This window comes from Pungitius pungitius, chromosome 2 (assembly GCF_949316345.1).
Source record: "Pungitius pungitius chromosome 2, fPunPun2.1, whole genome shotgun sequence".
Taxonomy (NCBI): domain Eukaryota; kingdom Metazoa; phylum Chordata; class Actinopteri; order Perciformes; family Gasterosteidae; genus Pungitius; species Pungitius pungitius.
The window spans coordinates 14538182-14559708 of record NC_084901.1 but is presented as its reverse complement, the minus strand read 5'-3'; the positions used below and the strand labels follow the sequence as shown (position 1 = coordinate 14559708).

Here is a 21527-nt window from a genome sequence, read left to right as displayed (position 1 = left end):
AAAGTGCATTCATATTCAAAGTGTGATATCTCATTTACAGGTCTAGTAATCTTTTTAAATGATTAGAAATGCACTTTGTTAACAACACATTTTGGTAGCTGGCTTCTTTTTCTTTGCTGCTTTTTGGCTGCATTCTTTTTTTTTTAATACTGCATTAAACTGTCGGATCCCTTCCTTTGTGAGACTAAACCGTACTCATTATTTTGTTTGGTACATAAGTGGATTAAGTTTGAGTTAATTAAAATGAGTATAATGGCAATGCTGTTGGTGAATTAACTGTTTCCAAGTTGGACTGTTGGAGTTATTTTGATGATGATGCATGTGAAGCATCTCGTTATAGTACAATTTGAGATAAAGTACACCAAATCTCATTAAGATGAAACATCTTCTCAAAAGCAAATGGGAAATATAATAATGTACGGTGTGTGTCACAGCATATGATAATTCTGATTAGACGTCATGCTCTGATGGCCCTGCAGATCCACTATGTATTAATATTGCAATTTCACTATTGCCATTTCAACACAGCTTCTCTTCAGACATTAACTTGGATAATGTACGATCTGAATGAGCATCCGCGGCACCACATTCAATCACGGACGGTAGGAAATTGTTTTTAAATGCGAACATCACAAGATTCTCAACTTCCTGCTCCAGTTGGTCGCACAGAGAATAAGGAATAAAAGGACTGAAGTAAAGGTTCGCTTGTAAATTGTGATCCAAGAAACTTATTGAACATTTCATTATATATTTAAAATAGGATATTAAACACGAGTATCCTAAGATCTAAATAATCGCTACCTGCTTACAAGTAGCCAACCAGCGTTTCCCTCTACGATGTGTGGTTTTGTTTGCTGGGGATCCAGGATCGTTGAGGACCTTTGTTTAATTTCAGTGGTCTCTAACCTGTGTTTGCATTTACTTCATCATACAACGTTGCTGTTCTTGAATATAAATGTGGTTGCAATGCCCTCTGGTTCACAGGTTCACAGGTAGTAGTTATTAATAGTAGAAGTAGCTTCACCCTCTTCAAACATGTGTCATACATCTCATTTGAACCACACGTCATTTAGATCCAATTAGTCATACATTTTGCTGCAGTAAATCACGATGTAGGCAACTCGCAACCCGCAACGGTGGTTATTGACTTGTATTTAAGTCAGATGATGTTCAATAGATAAGATGGTTTGTTACCAGCATGGTGCAGCAGCTACGGTGACATTTAAGGCGTCAAATAAATCACAGGTTCATTTGTTTCTTGTTGGGAAAATGAAATCTCTGTATTATTGAACAACTATCCTACTCAAATGGAAGGTGTGTGTGTGTGTGTGTGTGTGTGTGTGTGTGTGTGTGTGTGTGTGTGTGTGTGTGTGTGTCCTTTTGATCTTCTCAGACCACGTCTGATTGACTTCATATTTTATTTATTTAGAGGAAATAGACGTACTGGTTATTGATGACGGACAGAGTGCAATGAAGCTAATGACAGCAGCTGTGTGACGGCGGATCGTCATTATAGTTGTGCGTCTATTGTGAGTCCATGACGGATGAATGTTTGATCTTCACTGTACATTGAACACTGAGCTTCTTATGAAGGTTTCCACTAACCATCCCCACACTTCCCATTACTCGTAGTTTCCCATCGATAAACTGCGTTAAATAGTCCTCTAACTTTTATTTTGCTGACCAATCTGCAGCGACACACATGACCCAAAAATGAAAGTAGTACCCTTACACATGCTATCCACATGCTATACACACGCTATGCACACACTATGCACACGCTATGCACACACTATACACACGCTATGCACACACCATACACACACTGTGCACACACTATGCACACGCTATACACACACCATACACACACTGTGCACACGCTATGCACACACTATGCACACGCTATACACACGCTATGCACACACTATGCACACACTATGCACACGCTATGCACACACTATACACACGCTATGCACACACCATACACACACTGTGCACACGCTATGCACATACTATGCACACGCTATACACACGCTATGCACACACTTTGCACACTTTGCACACGCCATACACACGCTATGCACACACTATACACATGCTATGCACACACTATGCACACGCTATGCACACACTATACACATGCTATGCACACGACAGAAGGGGCCAAAGGTGCGACCCTTTTAAATGCTGCCGCTGTCCGGGATGTGTTTTACAGCATGAACCCGCTCTGCTGCAGCAGCAGGGTGCCATCCCCTCCGACACGATCCGTCTCTGTGGCATTTAAAAACCTTTGCAGGATCCTGTGTTGTCTTTGTGCTCTAAAACCTTTGTGCTGTGGCCCACATACTGATTCCTGGGAATTAAAGACTCCCTAAAGGTCCCAGTGGAACAAGTGACACTGTTTACAAGATTGCTCCAGATATTTCGTTGAAAAGCTGCTTCCCTTTAACCTTCTGTGCAAGACGACTAAAACAATCCCAAGCAAATGATGAGTGTTTACTGTAATAATGTGAACCTCCATCTCTAAATCATACAAACAAACAAGCCACGACACTAAGACACGCATCCAAAGCTACTTGATGGGTAACTGATGATTTTTAAAGGCTGATTGTAATTCTCAGTATAATTCTACATACTGTTGCTCTGTCACGTTTTGGGCCTCCTCTTTGTAGCTTTGGAAATAAATGAAGTGACGTCATAGCAGCAAATGCGTCAAAGGGTGATACAGGGGTTAGGCCATAGATTGTACAGTACCCCGAGTGTGTTCTGTAGTATTTCATTATTTCAGCTGCGTACATAATGAAACCGTCAGTAGTTCTCTTTGAAATGAGTCTATATGATATCTCCTCATCCGGCCCTTTGATGTTTCCGCCCGCGAGGCTCCGGCGTTGCGATGAAAGTCCGCCGCGTCGACTCAACACCGAATGTCGGGCAGGACTGAACACGACACCAGTTCCAGCCGAGGCTCGCCCACTTCCGCTGCCTTCATAGCTGCTGGAGGTGTTTGCCCCCCCACTCCCCCCTCCCAAACCCACACAGCTTTCAGGCCCATCAAGTATTCATTCCCTGCTTCCCTTAGGGGGTTTTTCATTCATTATGAAGACGAAGGCAGCCAAATAAAACAATATAAATTCATGAATATGTATACAGTGTGTATATGTATGTATATATATATATATATATGTATGAATACATAGAGAGAGCGAGAGAGATAGTTCTGCAACAAAAACACTAATATATATATATTAGTGTTTTTGTTGCAGAACTATCTCTACCTTTCCATGACTACAACAACAGATCAGAAAAAGCACTTTGTGGTTAAGGGAGGCCTTTGAAGGGATTACAGAAGGCACTCTGTTTATACAGGGTAAATAGCCATGTGATGTTGAAATGTTTTCTCCAATTCTCTTCTTTCATTATGAATAAGCATGAATGTTTCAGGACTGATTAGTTCAACACGCAGCCAAACAGGAACATTGTCTTTGCAGCTCATTGATATTTCATAAGAGGACTGAAGGATAAGTCCTTATTGGACGATATAGATTTCAGGTCACATTTTATGACTTTCCTTCAGTGTACATAAAGGGAATTTTCCTTGTTTCCACTATGCAATATAAAAGAGAGGATCTGAAATGGACAAGGAGATGTGTGTCTATCTTCTCCCAGCCTTTGTTCTAAAGGGATAGAGAATGATAGCACCATGCGTGAGATGTGGCTCTCAAACCACAAACACTGTATCCGGCAAAGGGAAATGAAAAGAACTTCACTGTGCGTCATGCAGCAAGATGTCGTGATAGACACTGTATAGAGACTCAACAAAACCATGAAAAATACTTAACACCCCACCCAACAGTGTTCAAGCCTCCCTGAGTCTCACCAGGTGTTTGCTAATAAGGGGCTAAACAAGGCTACTAAACATCAGTCTCTCTTCCGCTTCTTAGCACTTGTTACACTTAACACTTATTGTAATTTGTTTTTAGTCAAAGGTTAGCTTCAAAACCACACGTGTGAAGAACAAAAAGAGTTAGTGTCTGTATTTGTTCTCCGAAGTAGTGAATTCAGAAACCCGGCTGATATAACTGCACCGATGAAGCGGCTGCAGGCAGCGAGCTTGCTGGTGTTTCAGTGTTTAATGAGTGTTCTGCTGACCTTGGCATGCTCCACATTCCCCCCCAGTGGGGTCTCGCCCCCCTCCTCCACCCACATCCTTCTGCTCCACCGAGCCAAAGGATCCCTACGTTCCACCTGAATCATTATGATAGAGAGTCTGAAGCCTGCAGCCCATAGGAAGCCTGATGACATCATCACAACACCTGCTCAAACATCACCCCTGCTTGACTTTACCTGTCGTCCTCCTTTTTGCTGCCTCATGCTTCTCCGTCATTTCAAAACGTTGCTGTGAGAACGGCAACGATTCCGTGGATGACAGATTGAGGTTTTTCCTCAAACCAACATTAGATTCAGAAAAGGCTTTGCAAGAGAAACGCAGATTGTGTCACCACAGACAATGGCTGAGGGACGTTTTGAGTGCTGCTGCACCGGAATAATTCAAATGTTTAGTGCTACAGGTTGACCGCAGCGTGAACCGCCCAGTGCTGATTCCAGTGCTGCAGTGGAACAATCCCATGAAGATCACAAGTGCTTTTTGTGGGCGACTTCCTGAGCACCCGCTTGTTTCATAAAGCCGAGTGACGGCGTCATTTTAGATCGGATGCCACTAAACAACGTGTGCTGCGTGTCATTTTGTAACACGTACATGTATTCTACACTGGGACCCGAGTTCATTGTGGATATTTTAGAGGAAAAGTGTTAATCCTCAAAATAACAAAACATGCTTAGCAGATGCTCTCAAATAAAACAAGTCGGCTTATAGTTTAGGAAGAAAGAATAAGCTGCGACAACAACTTCTATAGTGAAGGAATTTAAAAAGATATTTCATGGAAATGTGTGGTTTGTTTCTATAGGACTTCATCATATTTTATGTTTTTTTAATGCATTTATGGAGTCCTACACAATATTATCTCCTAATAAAGCAATAACCTATCTAAAATCTAATTTGCTAGCAGATCTTTTTATGTCTGTCCCTAATATGAAGTCTAGGATTTAAACATTCAGCGAATGCTCTCATCCAACGTGACATAGATCCACATTGAGCGCTCGACACAAGCTTCCTGCTTGCTGACATCGTCTCCTGTGAAATCCAATGTCGTCCGTATTGAAGTCGTCTTCTCTGTTCATGTTTCAGACTGAATCGCTCTCCCGGCAGGAAGCAGACATGATCTTTGCAGTGGTTCCAGTGTGGTAAGTTTATCTCTCGTGTCTCACTCCTCACACTAAGAATAAATGTGTCCCTCGGGCAGAGAAAGCAGAACTTGATGCATGAGCAGATGTTGATTACTGCGTGTGGACATTGCAAAGACGTAGCGCTCCAAACACGTCCAGAATAGTTCTGAAACATGTCTGGAAATGGATGTATCAAACCCTGTCTTTTATTGATTATTCATATTTATTGTGTAAATAAGAGAGGCAGTTTGGATTGTGTGTGAACTGTGACGTGGTCCAGATTTCCTCTTCACCTACGAACACTCCACGGAATCCATGGGGGGCTTTTTTGAGTCCGCCATTGAGTTAAACAATAACACCGCTTTTGACTTCTATGTGTCAACTGACTTTTATAAAAAGATCAAACCGCACTCGACACTTTTAAATCCCAGAGATGTGGCCCCAGCACTCGGTTCTGGTGCTGAACGCACCGAGCGCCGCCCCGGGCCACAGATGCAGGATCGTTAAAGCCGTCCTGTTGTCCTGATCGCGGCCGTTGGCGTGGAGCTGTGAGCCGCTGCACCAGCGAGGTCGCAGGCGTGATGGTGCTAATTATTTCAGCATCTCTGGTTTATTATCAGGGTTTTATTTTCACACTATATTTAGATTTTCTTTTTAATTGCCAATGCAAATAATCAAAGAGGGGCTGGAAAGAGGTACAACCCTGATAGCTGGTGGGAAGCTGACGTTGGCGTTAGCCTGTACTAGTGATGACAGTTTAAATGATCCACCCCAGCTTGTGAGAGACATGTGAGACATGATCATTGCAGGGCACAGAATGGAGCCTAAAAAAGCGGTGATTTGTCTTGAATGTCAGGAGGACATATTGTTTGGGCGGTTGCTACTAACTTGAACTGTTGAAAGTCAAAACGCAGGCCTGAAAGATGCTTCATGTTTCAATACATCAAAGAGTCTCAAGAGTGACTCTGAAATGTGAGAAAGTCATTCATTATTCCATCATCAAGAGATATGTCATCATGTATAAATGGAGACTAATTTGAATGATTTTGTCTGGGACATTATCCTTGATGTCAACTCTAAGTTGGAGAACAAATGCAAAATAAAGGGAATTTGACCTCCCCCACTGTTAATTTGTCCGTAGCTCATCAAAGGATTTCTTTATGACTTCTATGACATCTGAGTTGGATTTCTGTGTTGATCTCTCGGTCATTTTTACAAGTAATGTCTGAAATCTTGTTACAGCGTAACACGCTATGTAATAACGTTCAAAAAAGCTTTAATGACAAAGTGGATACACTTGTGTTCACGTGTGACGTTTAGCTCGTCTAGATGCCTGCTTGCCATTGGTCGGTAACGTGCAGTTCATTACGGCTTCATCTACATAGAGTGACTCTTTTCTGATGAACCCTTCTGCTGTATGATTAACAATATGTTGAATAGCTTAAACTTTACCATCATTGGTCAAACCGACCAGCTGAGACAAATGTAGCATAGTGTGATGAAGTGAATTTGTTTCGCCTTTGTCATTTTGAAGTCAATTACCTGGATAAGCCACTAACTCGTGTGAACATGACTTCAAAGCTGAGAGCCATAAACCCTCGAGTCGAGAGATACTTTCCTTAATTGCTTATCTTGTTCCATGGATTCGTCACGCTGAACACCTGCGTAGGAGTGTTTGGGAAACAAGGAGGAGACTCTGAGGTCAAACAACTTTCATGAACTCGACTCGTGGTTGTATTGAAGCATGTTTGGAACAACGCGGTGAAAGGATGACTTGATCGGCGTTGATGAGATGCAAACAACTCCCAACCCGATGCATTCGGTTCACTGTACATATTTCATCATTTATAATTATGAAATGTATGTATATATTGAATGTGGATTGGGTGTTTGGTCAAGAGCAGCAGTTCAGTTCATCCAAGGGCACAGCGACGTTGTGCTACTTGTCAATTAAACCTAAAATAATGAATACATTTGCCTTACAAACCTTGTAAGAGTAAAAGGTTGTTGTTGTTGTTTATTGCTGTCATGGGAAGAGAAGGACACGGAGAGAGCATGGATAGAGGTTCTCCAAGTCTTCTGCTAATTTTCCACGACTGCCCCGGTTCGCTGTTTTTGTTCCCTCGAAATTCTACATTTGTAATTTCATCAGAGATTTACACAAAATGTTTTTTTCATTATGTTTATTTTGTTCTTTTTTTGTATCCTTGGAAGGATCGACAGATCGCTTCTAGCTTTTCATCATCAGGACGATTAAAGCAGAGCCAATACGGTCCACTACTAAGTACTTTATTCAGGAGGCGGTGAGGCCATCGATACCGACATTAGTTACCTATTGGCTGGTGTCCGTCACTTCCCAAATGATGGCAGACCCTGCAGGTCTGTCCCTGCCTGAGAAACACATTTCCCACAGCGCCTCACGGAGGTGTCCCCGTTGTTCCATGAGGCATGATGTAACTTGTTTTTCTACCTCTGGATTGGCAGCGTGCCTTTGTGAACTCAATGAAGACCGAGATCGCACCTTTTTCTCCCCGATCAGTTTAATGAAGTCCTGGGAAAAGGCAGCAGGGAGAGATACAGATATAGACAGGCCTGTCTGGTAATCCTGTCTCAGAAAACAAGTCTTTCTTCTCTTATCAAAGTGGATTTACTTTACATTACAAGAAAAGACTTCATGGGAACCGTCATAGTTCAGTTTTTGTCATAAGATCAAAGTCAGCATTTGGTGTTGCTATGAGCGCAATGTGCTGATGAAATAAGAATAAGACGCGTTTGATGTTACTCTGAACATGTTATAACACACTGCCTAAAACCCAGGAGCCTCCATTGGAGCCCATAACCTGCGACCAATCCGCTCCATGCCACCTGCTCCGTGCCCGCTCATGCAAACGCGCGCGCCTCGCGACGGAGCGCCTCTCTCGGCGCATCAACATCACTTCGGTCTCAGCGCGACCTGTCAGTCAGCAGCAGCGCGCCCCGGGGTGAGGAGGTGGCAGAGCATGAAAGCGCGCATTAGGCGGGACGCTGATCAACGGGACACCTGAATCGGGGTTAGACTTAGTATTAAAAAGGAAGACTGTGGCATGAGGAGGAGTGTGAGACAGCGAGTGTGGCCAGTCAAAAGATGCTGACATCAGAAATAAACTTTAACAAGTATTTTCGAGGCCTTTCTTACAGCAGCAGCGGAGGATAACCTCCGTCCACCATTTTGTGCGCAATCATCCACATAATAATGCCGTTTGGCCAAATGCAATGAAAGCATGGAACTGTGCTTTGTTGAGAACAAGCTGATTGTTCGGATCGGATGTTGTTGTTGGATGTTGGACAGTCGGTGTCTCTGTGCCCGTGGCGCGGCACAGCAGGGGGCCTACTGCCCGTTAGCTTTGATGTCGATAGCTAGTCGATAGCTAGTGACGGAGGCGTCTGGGCTCGAGTTATAATGGAGGAGAGGCGCGTTGTGACAGCAGAGTCAATCAGTGTTGAGCTGCAGCTGTCACACACATGATGCATTCTTTGAAATCCCCCGGCGAGGCACATTAATAACGTCTTTTGTCATTGTGTTGCTCATTTGAGAAAGTATAAGATTGATTCATCAGATTGAGGCAGACTTCGGTGTGTGTGGAAGTGAACAGATTGTAAACGTTTGCCACGAGTTATCTGCGGTACTTTTATCACCCGCTCAGCCATCTCCGACTCCCCGCTCCATCATTGTAATGCTATTCGATATGTATTCCCTTCCACATATTGCATTTTTGTAGCGAAAGGCAATAAGGGAGGTTTGACAGACGGGACTGAATTGTTAGCATTTGATTGACAGTGCAATGTTCCAGCAGAGAAGCTGGGGAACTGTCTGAATATTCAACGTAGGGATTAATCCTTCTCGTTATGTACTCTTGCAGGAAAAAGTGTTTCAACATCATTCCGAATGTTTGAGTTAATTGAAAGTGCATGGTTAATTATTTCTCAACGTTGCCAACTGACAGTGGAGGGCACATTTGGCTTCATGTGAATTTTGGGTATATTGAATACAAATCCTCAATCTTAACCAGCAAAGAACTCTGAGGTTTAAACCTTCTGCTTTGAGGGAGAAAGAACCCTTTGAAAACACTGTAGTTCATGAAGCTGGATTAATTTCTATTAAAAGCATAGATCATTTTGATCAGTTGAGCACAATTAAAGCTACATTTAGAGAGAGAAGAAGAGCTCCTGCATGGAGCAGCAACACCTTGAATAAGATGTAGGAGCACCTCGGTCGCCGAGGCCATTGTTACGTGTCTCATTTCCCGCAGTATTGATGTCTTCAAGTGAGCTTCCCGAGTGCCGGGAGGGAGTGGGTCCTTTATAGATTGCTTCTGGGGTGTTTTGGGACACAGCTGACTGGCGTCGCTCAACAGTCGACCCGCCGTCGATCACTCAGAACGAGCTTCAGTGGGGAGATTGTTAAAGGAGCGGCTGTGATTTATGCTGTTGAATCACAGTGGTCTCTAATAAAGAAAGGTGAAAAAACATTGTCTCTAACTCATATTTCCTGGAGCAACTTGCAAGAAACGCATTTCAATGAACCCTTAACTTACAAAAACAAACAAAGAAAAACAGATCCGGGATTCTGATTTTATTTTTACTTTTCTATCCCAAACCCAAAGGGATTGTCTATTGTACAACAGAAAAGTTCATCAACAGATGAAGGTTCTATATCGGAGTAGAAAAGAAGACAGAACGGGAGCCGTGGCCCCCACCAGGGAGACTTTTACTTATAAAGTCTAATAAAAAACAGGAAAGAAAAGAGAAATCAGGCCTTTGCTCTGCAACATGCAGGCGAGTGAGTCTGAGCCGGGACGGATGTGTAGACAAATCCTCCTTCATGTATCAGCAGCACTTGATCTCTACACCTCTACTGCTGCTGCTGGTGCTGGTTACTCACAGCTCAAGGTCCATGTGTCTTTTGTTACTAATCCAACAACTTCTACGCAATCTCTTTCTTAGTGCAGTTTAAGGTCTCAAATGTTAGGTCATCTTTTGGTTTCTTTAGAAATGTATGTTCAGTCTAATCTAATAAATATCCTCACCGTGGTTAAAACAAGGTAAATAAAACAAATTGCCAATAAACATGAACACATTTTCGTTTTATAGATTTGTTCCCTTTCTTTGCCAAACGATGATCATTTCAGTGGTGTAACCCTTTTTAATATTTTAATACCGTCACCACAAAAGCACCATGCTCCATTCAATTGAAAACCTGTCAAATAAATATTTATTTTGAGTGTCTGATATGTACGTATCGGTTTAAAGTAATCCAAAATGACTTTAAATACACCCACGTGGACCATTAATCCAAGAAACTCGTTTGAATTGGGCATGGTGTTGAGGCATGATAGCGATGTATTTTGATTTGATTGACTGGTAATCTAACCGCGGCACATATACGTTGCTGCAGTGAATTCATCTGGAAGGCACAGACAACCTGGCAGGAAGCAAAATGGTCCTACCCGCCTGGATGAGGGCTGTCTGTGATTCCAGATGAGACTAGAACATAAGTGCTTGGGTACAGAAGAGTGTGGGCAGCTGGACTGCAGTAATTAGCCAGCGAAGCTATTTGCGGTTAAGGGGCAGCGCACCCCTGACTCGGCTTTCTTAAAAGAACGGCAGAGGTTCTTCCTCCTTCAAATATGACTGTGATTACCATCAGCAATTACCTTCAGAAACCACAACGCCTTTTCTCCTTAACACAAAGACAAACGCACCGCCTGTGAGGAGCAGATAGCCTCAACCGCCTCGTGCTTTCCATTTTAAAGTTTACTTCACCGTCCCAAAGTCCATAGATGACGTATCCCCTCAGCGTGAAAGTTTATTTCTCTAATATGCTGTTCTTAATTATCCAGCCAAGGAATGGTGACTTTTTACTTAGCTGTGTTATGTCATCCATCTGGCGTTAAACCACAATAAAGCTTTTGATTTTCATGTCAATCTCCTACATGAAACCTTCCTTCCACGGTTGAACATTTTAAACCTGAGCTCTCTGATCTCCGCATTCATGGCTGCTGTCATTCATGGTTGAGCTAATGAGCTAACCTCTCGACACCGTGTGAATTTGATGTTCACCTCCTTTACGTGGAGCAGCGGACTGAGATGCACATTAATGAGCCTGCCACGTGGACAGCAGCTAATTGCGCCAACGCGGCGGGGACCTCGCCTGGCGACAGCGTCAGTTCCCTCCGCCTCAAAGCGTCTGCTGACTCCGAGGGGAGCGTTACGCAACGTGCTCCTTTGAGGGGAGACGAACAGGCCGTCCTACCTGGGGTCCCTGTTGGAACGCCTGCTGGCCACGCCATCATTACCCGGGGTCAGAATATCCTGGCTGCTTTTACAAAGTGAAAAAACCTTTCAAATGTTCACCCCAGGTCATGTTTATATGAGTATAGACTGCACATCTCTGAAGGTTCGGATAGAAAACCCTTGTGAGCTGACGGAGGTCCCCTCTACTGTTCTTGAGTCATTTTTTGGAATTTCCTTCCTTTGGTTTCGAAACAGACAAATAATCCTTTTTCATGGTGTATTCGAGCAAAGCCATCCAACCGTATGTAGGATGCAAGTGACCCACTTCACACGCACAAGTGTAAGGTAAGTTATTTTACAATTTATAACTCCGTTGCATGTGTGCTCCTCAAATGACTGGTGGCTCATTTTACTGGTGCTTCAGGAGCTGCTAACTGTCTGAACCGTGTCTCGCTGGAGCCATCAGCAGCATTTAAGGCCTATAGACAAGTCAGTCACTGGCATCGGTAACGGGTTCGGTATAGAACGTACTGTTCTGTTCTCAAAAACAACCTTTGACAACCTGGAACTTTAGTGGGAAGCTTGCAGTTGAGCTGCAGAGAGTTTCTGCAGAGGCAAAAAAAAGAGCAGATAACAAATAACAGAAATGTATGATCGGCTTATCAATCAATGAATACTAAGCTTCTCGTCATACAAAGGTGCTCTGAGAAAATCCTTTTTTATGGCTCTTACAAACATTGAAAGGTTCGTTCAGTCGTGAGAGTTTTCCAAACAATCAAATGTCACTGCAGCAGTAACATTAGCCACGAAGGCCATTTAGCTGACAAACGGTCAGGAATAATCATGCTGCTCAGCTGGATAATGACTTAAAATCCATAATTGCAAAGCAAGACACCCCGCCAAGATGCTAAATGGATAGCGAAAATGTTACTCTGACGGCATGGCATGCTGTAGACTGTGAGGGGCCGTCTGTGCAGATCCGGCTCGAACACAGGATGGTCCTCTCATGTGAGGGCTGCATCGCCATTAGGTCAGTGGATACTTCCATTCATCATTCCTCTTTTTCAATGCATTCCCCTGACTACTTGTGATAGTAATAAGTGATATTTGAGCTGTTCCATAAAGTTGATTTCAATAAATAAGCTAAGCTTCTCTCTCAGTGCAGCTACCAAACATCGGTGTCTTTGTTAAATCAGGGCGAGGACGACGATGTTCATTTTTTATTGTTAATCTCCACATGAACAGATGAACATAATTATTGGTGCAGATGATATCTAGGAAATGATTATTTTATGAGGTCTTTTGACCTTCCTTTTGAGCATTCATTCCCTGTAATGACTTATTTTTATCCTGTCACACGGATGTAGAGAAAGTTTTGTAAGTTATCTCATTTCTTTTTGTAAGGACATTCCTAAGGTCAATTTATTCATGGACTTTTACAATTCTTTTTTTCATTTACTATTTTCTGAAATCTTGTACCTAATATTTGCAGCACTAGTTAGTTCACTGATGATCCACATTGGTGTTGATGACGTTTGTTGGGATGTACTTGAGGTTATTCAGTGTTGTTTCAGCTCAAGCTCAATAGTCTAAAACTAAAATCAAATGTCGCATAAAGAGGACAAATCAATGGGTCTCCTTCTTAGGAGAACTGGAGCGAGGCCCTATTGGCTTTCACTCACACCTCCTTGAGAGAGTCATAATTTACTTTTGTCCCAAAGCCATATTTCCAGCCCATTACAGCCAGCTGATGGCTCTTTGGCCTCCATCACCATTAACACCGCCCGCTCATTACGTCTGAAGGGACGGAGGTTATGGATCCCATCCTGGCTCCTCACGCCACCTCGGCTAATGATTTGTCTACAGGTTTAATGGACATTGTCGCAAAAGGCCAAACCGCACCAAGATGTCGCGCTAGTGCAAGAGTCAATGTTGTATTGTTTTCAACTTTGACTTTCATTACTAAGCAGGTACCAGTAACTGGAGCGAGTGTATTAACGCGTTGGTTTCTCTCTGCGATCAAAATGTTTCCCCGTCGACATCAAGTCAGGCCGAGATCATTGCTCATCCTTCAGCCATCGGATAACGTTCCAGCCTGTTTGCATTTCATTGGACGAGCTTTTCCTTCATCCCAACCAGCTGATCTGAGCTGCCTCAAATGAAGCAGATCTTCTTTCGCGTGTATCGTGTTTAGTTCAGTCCCATCTTAACCGTCAACATCTTAATTCTGAACTGTCAACACTAGCTTGTCACTGACTGAAAATAGTCGTTGATGACTGTTTGCATTTCCCACATCAGCTTCAATTCTTGTCCACGCCGTACAAAGGAGCTTAAACACCCAATCAAACAATCAGATCAAAGTTTTATAGGCCAGTAGGAGCAGTCTGACTTTCCACGATGCCACGAGGGGAGACTTGTGCATGTTGGTGCAGCAGTGTCTTTATTACTGAGAAACACTGTGGAGGACATGAATAGACACACTGCCTGCCGGCCTTTCTGTATATCTATATATAAATCTATCTATGTTTATATATCCTAATAGAGAACCAGTGACCCACGACTCCTCAACTCTTCTCCAAAGACACAAAGGCCTTCCACGCTGCGAGTGGTCGAGTCAATCGACCTCCACTTGAGACGAATCAAAATGGCCAAATGCAAAGTTTGATTTGTATTCAACAGACATCAATCGATGATGGACCCACTTTGTGTCCGCTGCCATCGACGGGAGCACGCACGCTGGACCGGGTCCGGTCCCCCCCCCCAAAAAAACGCCCGTCTAGACAGAAGACGGAGAGGAATTAAAAAAGGACGCAGATAGCGTCTGACATTTCTGCTAACAGCAAAGAGATTTGTATCTACAAGATGAATGCGTGCGTGTGGATGGGCGGCTCCTCTTTGACAGCAAGGTCACGCTGCACTGCTGCCTTTCAGCCTCATGGTTTCCCTGCTTCTGTCGCCTAACAGGGGATGCTTCAAAAAATCGTGGATTCTTTGCATTTAAACAACCAAAGCTGTGAGTGGCATATTAAGACAAACCCTTAATACAAAATGTGTTATTAGGTATTATTTCCCAAATACTGTTTGCATGCAAACCACTGCAATAACACTTTGACAAGTTTGACTTTTTGCATTTGGCTTTCAACTTGAACGTAATGTTCACTTTTAAATTTTAAAGTGTGCTTGATGTTTTTGGGCTGAACATAGAGGACCGCATTGGTTGCGTGATGCTCTCGTTTTTCATTGCATGACTCAAGCTGTTCTTGAGAATTAGGCACACATACTTAATTCATAGTTCTTTCGTCAGACTTTGTCGAATGAAAGAAACATTCAGCAGCATGAATAAAATCGAATGATAATAGACTCCTGGGGGCACCGTGCTGCACAAATGGCAAGCATTCGCATGAAACAGATGAATTATCATAATAGCAGATACAGTATCTGTATAATCGCTCACGGGTCGCACAGATGGGCCGAGTCAAAGCAGACGTTTAATAGTTCATTCACATCAAGAATAACTCCAACGCAAATTGTGATTCTGAATTTTGTTTGTTGTCGTCTTGGCAAACCCAACCTCCTGCTGGAAGGGAACTGTGCTACGGGACAAGTCAGGGTGTCACTTAGAGACAGATTTATTTGAGAAATAACATCATTATAATTGTGGAGAAACCAGCATCCCATTTGCGTCACCGTCACCCATGAAATTACATTTTCACAAGACGAGCTGGGAGTTGATAGAAAAGGCTGAAGGCACAAAAAAGCGAAATAATCTGGGATTTCATTGCCTTTCTCTTCGGTCAGCCATCTCATTTTTGGGACAGTGATATTGAATTTACATTTAATATGTGTGTTTGTTAGGATCCGCTGCAGGACGTTGACTCCTTGTGGACCAGATTGTCAACAGCTGGATTAAAACACGTCCCCAATGCGTTTTATTACACCGGCCAGTTAGATTATACGCATTTTAATCTCAGCCGCTTCCTGGCAGCAGCGCTCCAACGTCGTGTCCAATCCTTTGTAATGTTTAAGTTCTCTGTATTGGATCCACACTGTTCATACGCGCTGATGACAAGGTTTCAATGCTAATCGGGCAAAGCAGGGAAGCGCTAACGTTTGGGCTGTGGGGAGAAATAGCCCCCATCCCTCGTACGAATGATTGCAGTGTTAGATTCCCGTCTGCTTCCTGTCATCTCGTCTCTCTCTCTCTCTCTCTCTGTGTGTGTGTGTGTGTGTGTGCGTCAGTGCCTGCGTAGGTCCGTGGGCGTGTTGTGCGCGTTAGCTCTGCAGGTGCAAGGACCAGAGTGAGCTCTAGCGGGGGTGAGTGACAGACAGCAGGTACACCTCCTTGCGTCGCTGGCTCGGCGTGCAGAAGGCCGCGCGGCGCGGAGAGTGACAGAAACCTGCTGTCCTCACATCCTCAGAAGCTTTAATTTGATACAAAGCTCGCAGCGGTGGTGACGTGATCGTGAGATGTTAGCAGCATTCATCAATGTTTACCCCACACAGGATTCTAATTACTGACACCGCATGCAGGACGTTACCAGCTCCTGCTTCAGTGAGCTGTCAGACATTCCTGAGTCAGTAAATCTTAAACAGCGGCGCGATCTATTCTCATCAAAATGACGTATGGTAAAGAAAGAGGAGGTTCAGCCAGAAGTTATTATGAAACACTCATTTGCACCCATGTTTCCCGTGATGAATTCCAACAGCTGGACCTCTTTTCATATAATCGTCTCAGACAAAGCTAGTATTCACGGACCCTTTAGCAGCAAAAGGTACAAATTCTGAAGTATTTGTAAACCTCCAAATTAGGTCTTTCTTTCAAATCAGGTGTTATTTATTTTTGCAGATTTGCAAATAATGTTGTTTTTTTTTTTGGTTCTTTTGAGAGTTCTTTTGTGGGACGTGGTCACTCGACTTGCATCTCGGCCCGCCACGTTTCACATCCAGTTTGACAAAAGTTGCGTCTCTTTTCACTCATTAGCCGGCTGCCGTTCCTCACCCGTTCACAGCTGGACCGCCTCGCGCAAACTGAGACATCCGGCTCACTGCAGGAACCACATTTCCAGAAAAATATCCTTTCTCTCCATCTGCATCCATGAAATCCGTTTTGATCATTTTCTACGTCCGCTTGGCTCGGAGAATGCGGCGGGCGCGCGTCGGCTTAGCATCTCCGAGCCCGGACAAATTGGGCTAAGATACCAGCTGTTGGGCATGGGACGGCTAATCAGGTTAGCCCAACGCTGAGGATTAAGCAGTGAAAGAGGAGTTGTTGTGGTACTGCAGCGCGCCACACATCTGCTGCTGGCTTTGTTATCCGAGCTGCTTGTTCTTGTTCGCTCCGGAAGGCCTCGGCCTTGTTACTCGCTCGCTGCTGTTTACCACCGGCCTTTTTATGGAGGAAGTGTCCAATTAACTTTGGATTTGGTGGCATGTGCTATCACATCAGAGCTCCCAGAGTTTCACATAATTTGTGCGCTTGTGTGGCAGTGTGTGAGGGCTTTAGGGCAGCCCTTTTAAAATCGCCCCCCCTCCCCCCCTCATCTAAATGCACCGCAACAAGCTCTGCATGTCTGCAAGCCTCAAATACAAAGAGACAGCGAGAGAAATGAAGGGCGACTTGGACTAGAATCGTCTGCAGGGCGGCGTGTCGTCTCCTTACGCCGTGATAATAGAACACATTTACACATCACCTTTTAAGAACAAAATGTTTTTCTGTTACTGTCCTCAGTACTTAAGTTAAAGCAATCTTTGTTTTTGCTCAATTTTCACAGTATTTCTCCGTTTTGTGTAATTCAGGGCTGCTATTTAATGTTTCTCAATACATGTCTCGGCACACCTTCATCCTTTCAGGCCCCTCCATGAGGCTCGTCTGTCTCTGACGTTAAACGGGATAATCAAAGAAGGTATTGAACATATTGCAATGATAAGTATCACCGCCCCAATTCAGTGAATCATCAATTCACACTAAAAGTGCCTGCTTGATTTGGATTGCATTTAATAGCAGTGTTGTGTGGCCTCGTGGAAGCTGGTTCAAAGGTGCAGACTCTCTACAAGCAGCGAGCATTCTTCTCTTGGTGCCTTTTTTAATCTTCCCCGAGGGGTGTTCTGTTTTCGATATTTCCAGCCCTGTGGCCAGATGTACGTTGTTCCCTGTTCTTCGTGCTCCTGGACGCTGATTCGCGTCGTTTGTCCCGAGGTTTTAATGTAGTCTGGCAGGTGGATTTTCCTTCTTCTCGGCTCCTCACTTCCTCATTCAAGCTGTTTGCTTGCAGATCTGCGTGAGAAGATGAACCTCTGATGAGCCAAAAGTTTCTGTGATTTGGTTGGCATTTCAGTGACCTTTTAAATGTATAATGTCCATATTTTCATACTGTCTACTCTATTCTATTCACTTTTTCCTTTGTGTATTAAAAAAAAGTAAGCAAGCTAAAATTCCCTTTCGTCCGTTCTGTTTCATTCTCTTTGAAGAGAGACAGATGAAAAGGAGGCCGGGGGGTGTTGGTACTTTTCATGAAGCTACTTTGGGCGACGAGGACGCCGGCAGCGTCTCTGAATGTAACAGCAGGCGAGGGCCCCCGTCTGCAAATATGTACCATTCTGTCTTATTTCTGCTACTCGGGTTGGTCGTGCAAATTATTTTAATTAAAATGTAAACTACAATGTAAAAAGGTGTGTTTTTTAATTAGAATATTTGTCCACATACCGTTGTGTTGGTTTTGATTGTGCAACACACAATTCAAGAGCGTGTTGTTGTCTCCTTCTCTGCATACATTAAATCCATATTGCCTTCTGTATTTTCAACGTGACACAATTTTGCTCTTTAAAACCCTCCAAATGCTAATATTGCGATGCAGGAACTTTAATGAGAAATGCAAATACTGCCGAAATGTGATTATCTTCCATTGTTTGACGATTCATGGATCCACGAGGTGCACGTTGGTAGCTTTCAACAGAGCTTCAGATGGACGCAGAATCCTGCACTTGATGCACAGGCTTTAACCAGCTGCTCAAACCTGTTGAAGTGGCTGTGTGTGTGTGTGTGTGGGTGTGTGTGGGGGGGGGGGGGGAAGTCAGTCAGACCCTGAAGCCCACTGAGTTGAAACATGGAATAATGAATTAAAGGGGGAGATGAAGCAGTACCACACAGCGTTACACAACCGACACAGTGATCGCAAGCAAATTGAGTCGCGACGAAGACGAGAAGTGGAGAATTAACTGGAGTTCACCTGTTGAACTTTGAGAAGCAGGCCACTCACAGCTTTGGGTGTTTACGCAACGAGGACGGAGAGACAGCGGCGGAGCGCTGAAGTGAGTTGAGGCGTGTTGACAGTGTGGCCTTTTGTTCCTGGCGAGGACGCTTGCTGGATTGAATCGATCTGACTTTAGAGCCTGAGCATTTATCTTGGTCAGTCATGTCTGATCTGCGGCTGTCAAGTGGAGACGGACTTCTGAGGGAAATAAATTGCCTGGAGAGCGAGCGGTGGGTCTACTTTACCTCTGTGCCAGGTCTGCAGCTCCTCCGATATGAAAACAGGGCCCAATCAAGTCATTGATTAGCTCAACATGCATCGGTTTGACAGAAGAAATGGCCAAACATTTTTGATTGATTTCTTTATAAATAAGTGTATTTGTGCTAGCTATTTTAAAGCGTCGCACTGTTGATCTAATGGAATTACCTGAATTGTTCACTATTTCTGACATCTTAAAGACCCGTGATTGATAATTACTGTTAAATATATTAAACTCAATAATATTTTCTGCTAAAATCTAACCAAATATCTAATAGATGAAGACAATGCACAATCCACTGAGGCTAAACCCCTCTCTTGCATGTTCCCTCTAGTCCACCTCTCTCCAAGGACGCCCCGCGAAAATGAAAAGCAAAGTATTGTATCGGCACAGTTGCGGCTTAGCGCTGTCACTCCAATTTCGAAGGCTGTTAGCTGATCCCTCTGACCGTGTCGTGGCTACCTGGGCCATTTCTAAGCCACAGATGATAATCCTCCAGGGGCGCTCATTAAGCCTTTGCTCCAATTAAGCCACACTCGTTTCGCCCAAAGACACAATTGCTCCGTAGCGCGGCGCTCAAATCCTCCACAGTGGATTAGGCTGCTCAGCCAGTGGGTGGGATGAACGTGGGGGGGGGGGGGGGGGGGGCGTCTCTCAGTGGGCAGACTCTGCTCACTTTGCAGAATTTGACTTCAAGGAAACCTGAACCTCTTTAATTTAGTTTTTTTTTTACATTTTTAGCCCGAGCAGATACGGCGTATCAGTGGCGAGTCGCTGAGCAGGCCGCCGATGGTGAACTTTGATGTAGTGTGTAAATCCTTGCTGGCATTAAGGCTTTTAAAGCCTACATTTCACACAATCTGTTATGAATCCAGCTCCTGGGTGGAGGAGAGCTGCTGGATCAGTTGTCTTCACATCCCAATGCATGTTTTTTTTATCTATAAAATGATGTGAATCTTGAGTTTTAATAATGCCAATGATAAGAAATGTAAAAATATATCTATATGAATGTATATCAGCAGAAAAGGTTTTTTCTCTCCATACACAGTATAGTATGTATGTAGTTTTGACATGCCAGGAGACTACAGCATCCAGGCTGTGGAGACACTTGCAATAAGTCACTGGTTCAATTCGGGCTGCTTCACGGTCGACTGAAGGTGCCGCTGTCTTCAGCTCAGGCAGCAGATCCGTCAGCCCAGAGAACCCCGACAAGCACCGGGGATCCTCTAATGGGACCCGGCTAACGTCGCCTCCCACAGCATCCGGTGTTTGTCAGCATGCACTCGGCTGGATAAAGTCTGCAGGTCCCTTCCTCGCGTGGGTTTAACTTCGAGGACTCGGGTCGCGACGCGATGAGCCGCGTTCTGGGAGCTGGTTAGAAATATGATCAAGCTGACCAAGGAAGGAGGACGAGTCCGTGCATATGTCACCCAGGCCTTTTCTTGCCTGCAATCACAGTGTGTGTGTGTGTGTGTGTGTGTGAAGCTAACATTTTCCCCTGGCCTGACATCCCTTGGAGGATGTTTATCCTGGATCACTGGACATCCGCGGTGGCTGAGTCGTGAGCTCACTCTCCATGTCGGCTCTGATTTGTGTTTCTTTTGTTCCCTTTCAGACCCCGGAGTGATCGACCCGTGAATAGAGTCACACTGGGGGTTTTCTAAAGGACTTTCTTGCTTCTGTAACAGTCAATTCGACATCTGACATCGGGAAGCCCTGCAGGTATGACAACACAAATTCAAATCGTCTCGTAAAAGTGGATGCCTTTTCATGTCAGGTTTGGATTGAAAGGACGTACACTCATGCACTTTAACTGTATGGAACAGTATCTATATGTGACTTATGTAATTGGAAGGTGGTTAAACTTGCGTAGACTCTACAAAACGCACGTTCAGCTCTCAGAGAGAGTTCTCTCCGCTACATTTCTACACACAAAAGACTTGTTTTATTGGTCAAATCAACAGTTTTATCATCATATGCCAACATGGATTGTTGGGATTAAGTAGAAAGGGAATAAAAAAAGAATAGCGTGGGTTGCTCTGTTTAACTTAACCCGAAGCGCCACGCAGTCCAGCCCCCAGTCTCACTACTGTCATGTTGTCCATCCTTCCAGGGTTTGAAGGCCTGGACAGCGTCTCGTGTCTATTTGAAAATGTCCCTGGTCACAGGGCCATCTGTCCCAGTGCCACGGCCCCGTTTATTTACAGATTTCTTATTCTCAACTTGCACTGAAATTTGATTTTATCCCAACACAAACGTTAAATGTTAGAGAGCTATTAGTGCGCTGTGGAGCAGTAGATGGTACCGGTCGGATCGCTCTTCACACTCTGCACCAACACGTCCTAATTCTCAGAAAAGAGAAAGAACGAAAGAAAAGGAACAGGAAACATTGTATTTCTGGAACTTATGGACACGGACGGGCCTGCTGGTCTTCCCTGACATCCGTCTCAAATAGCTCAGTT

At 44.0% G+C, this 21527-nt stretch overlaps 1 protein-coding gene across 2 annotated transcripts in view; it reads left to right on the top strand.

Annotated features, from left to right (window-relative positions):
• The window catches only part of lingo2 (leucine rich repeat and Ig domain containing 2), a 128694-nt gene that overhangs the window by 19868 nt on the left and 87299 nt on the right, over positions 1-21527 (top strand). Inside the window, exons 2-3 of one of the 2 annotated variants that reach the window (XM_037461182.2) lie at positions 5246-5301; positions 20681-20787. The gene's annotated coding sequence lies outside the window, so the exon portion shown is untranslated. The remainder of the gene's footprint in view (positions 1-5245; positions 5302-20680; positions 20788-21527) is intronic. The other variant, XM_037461183.2, reaches the window with a different exon arrangement.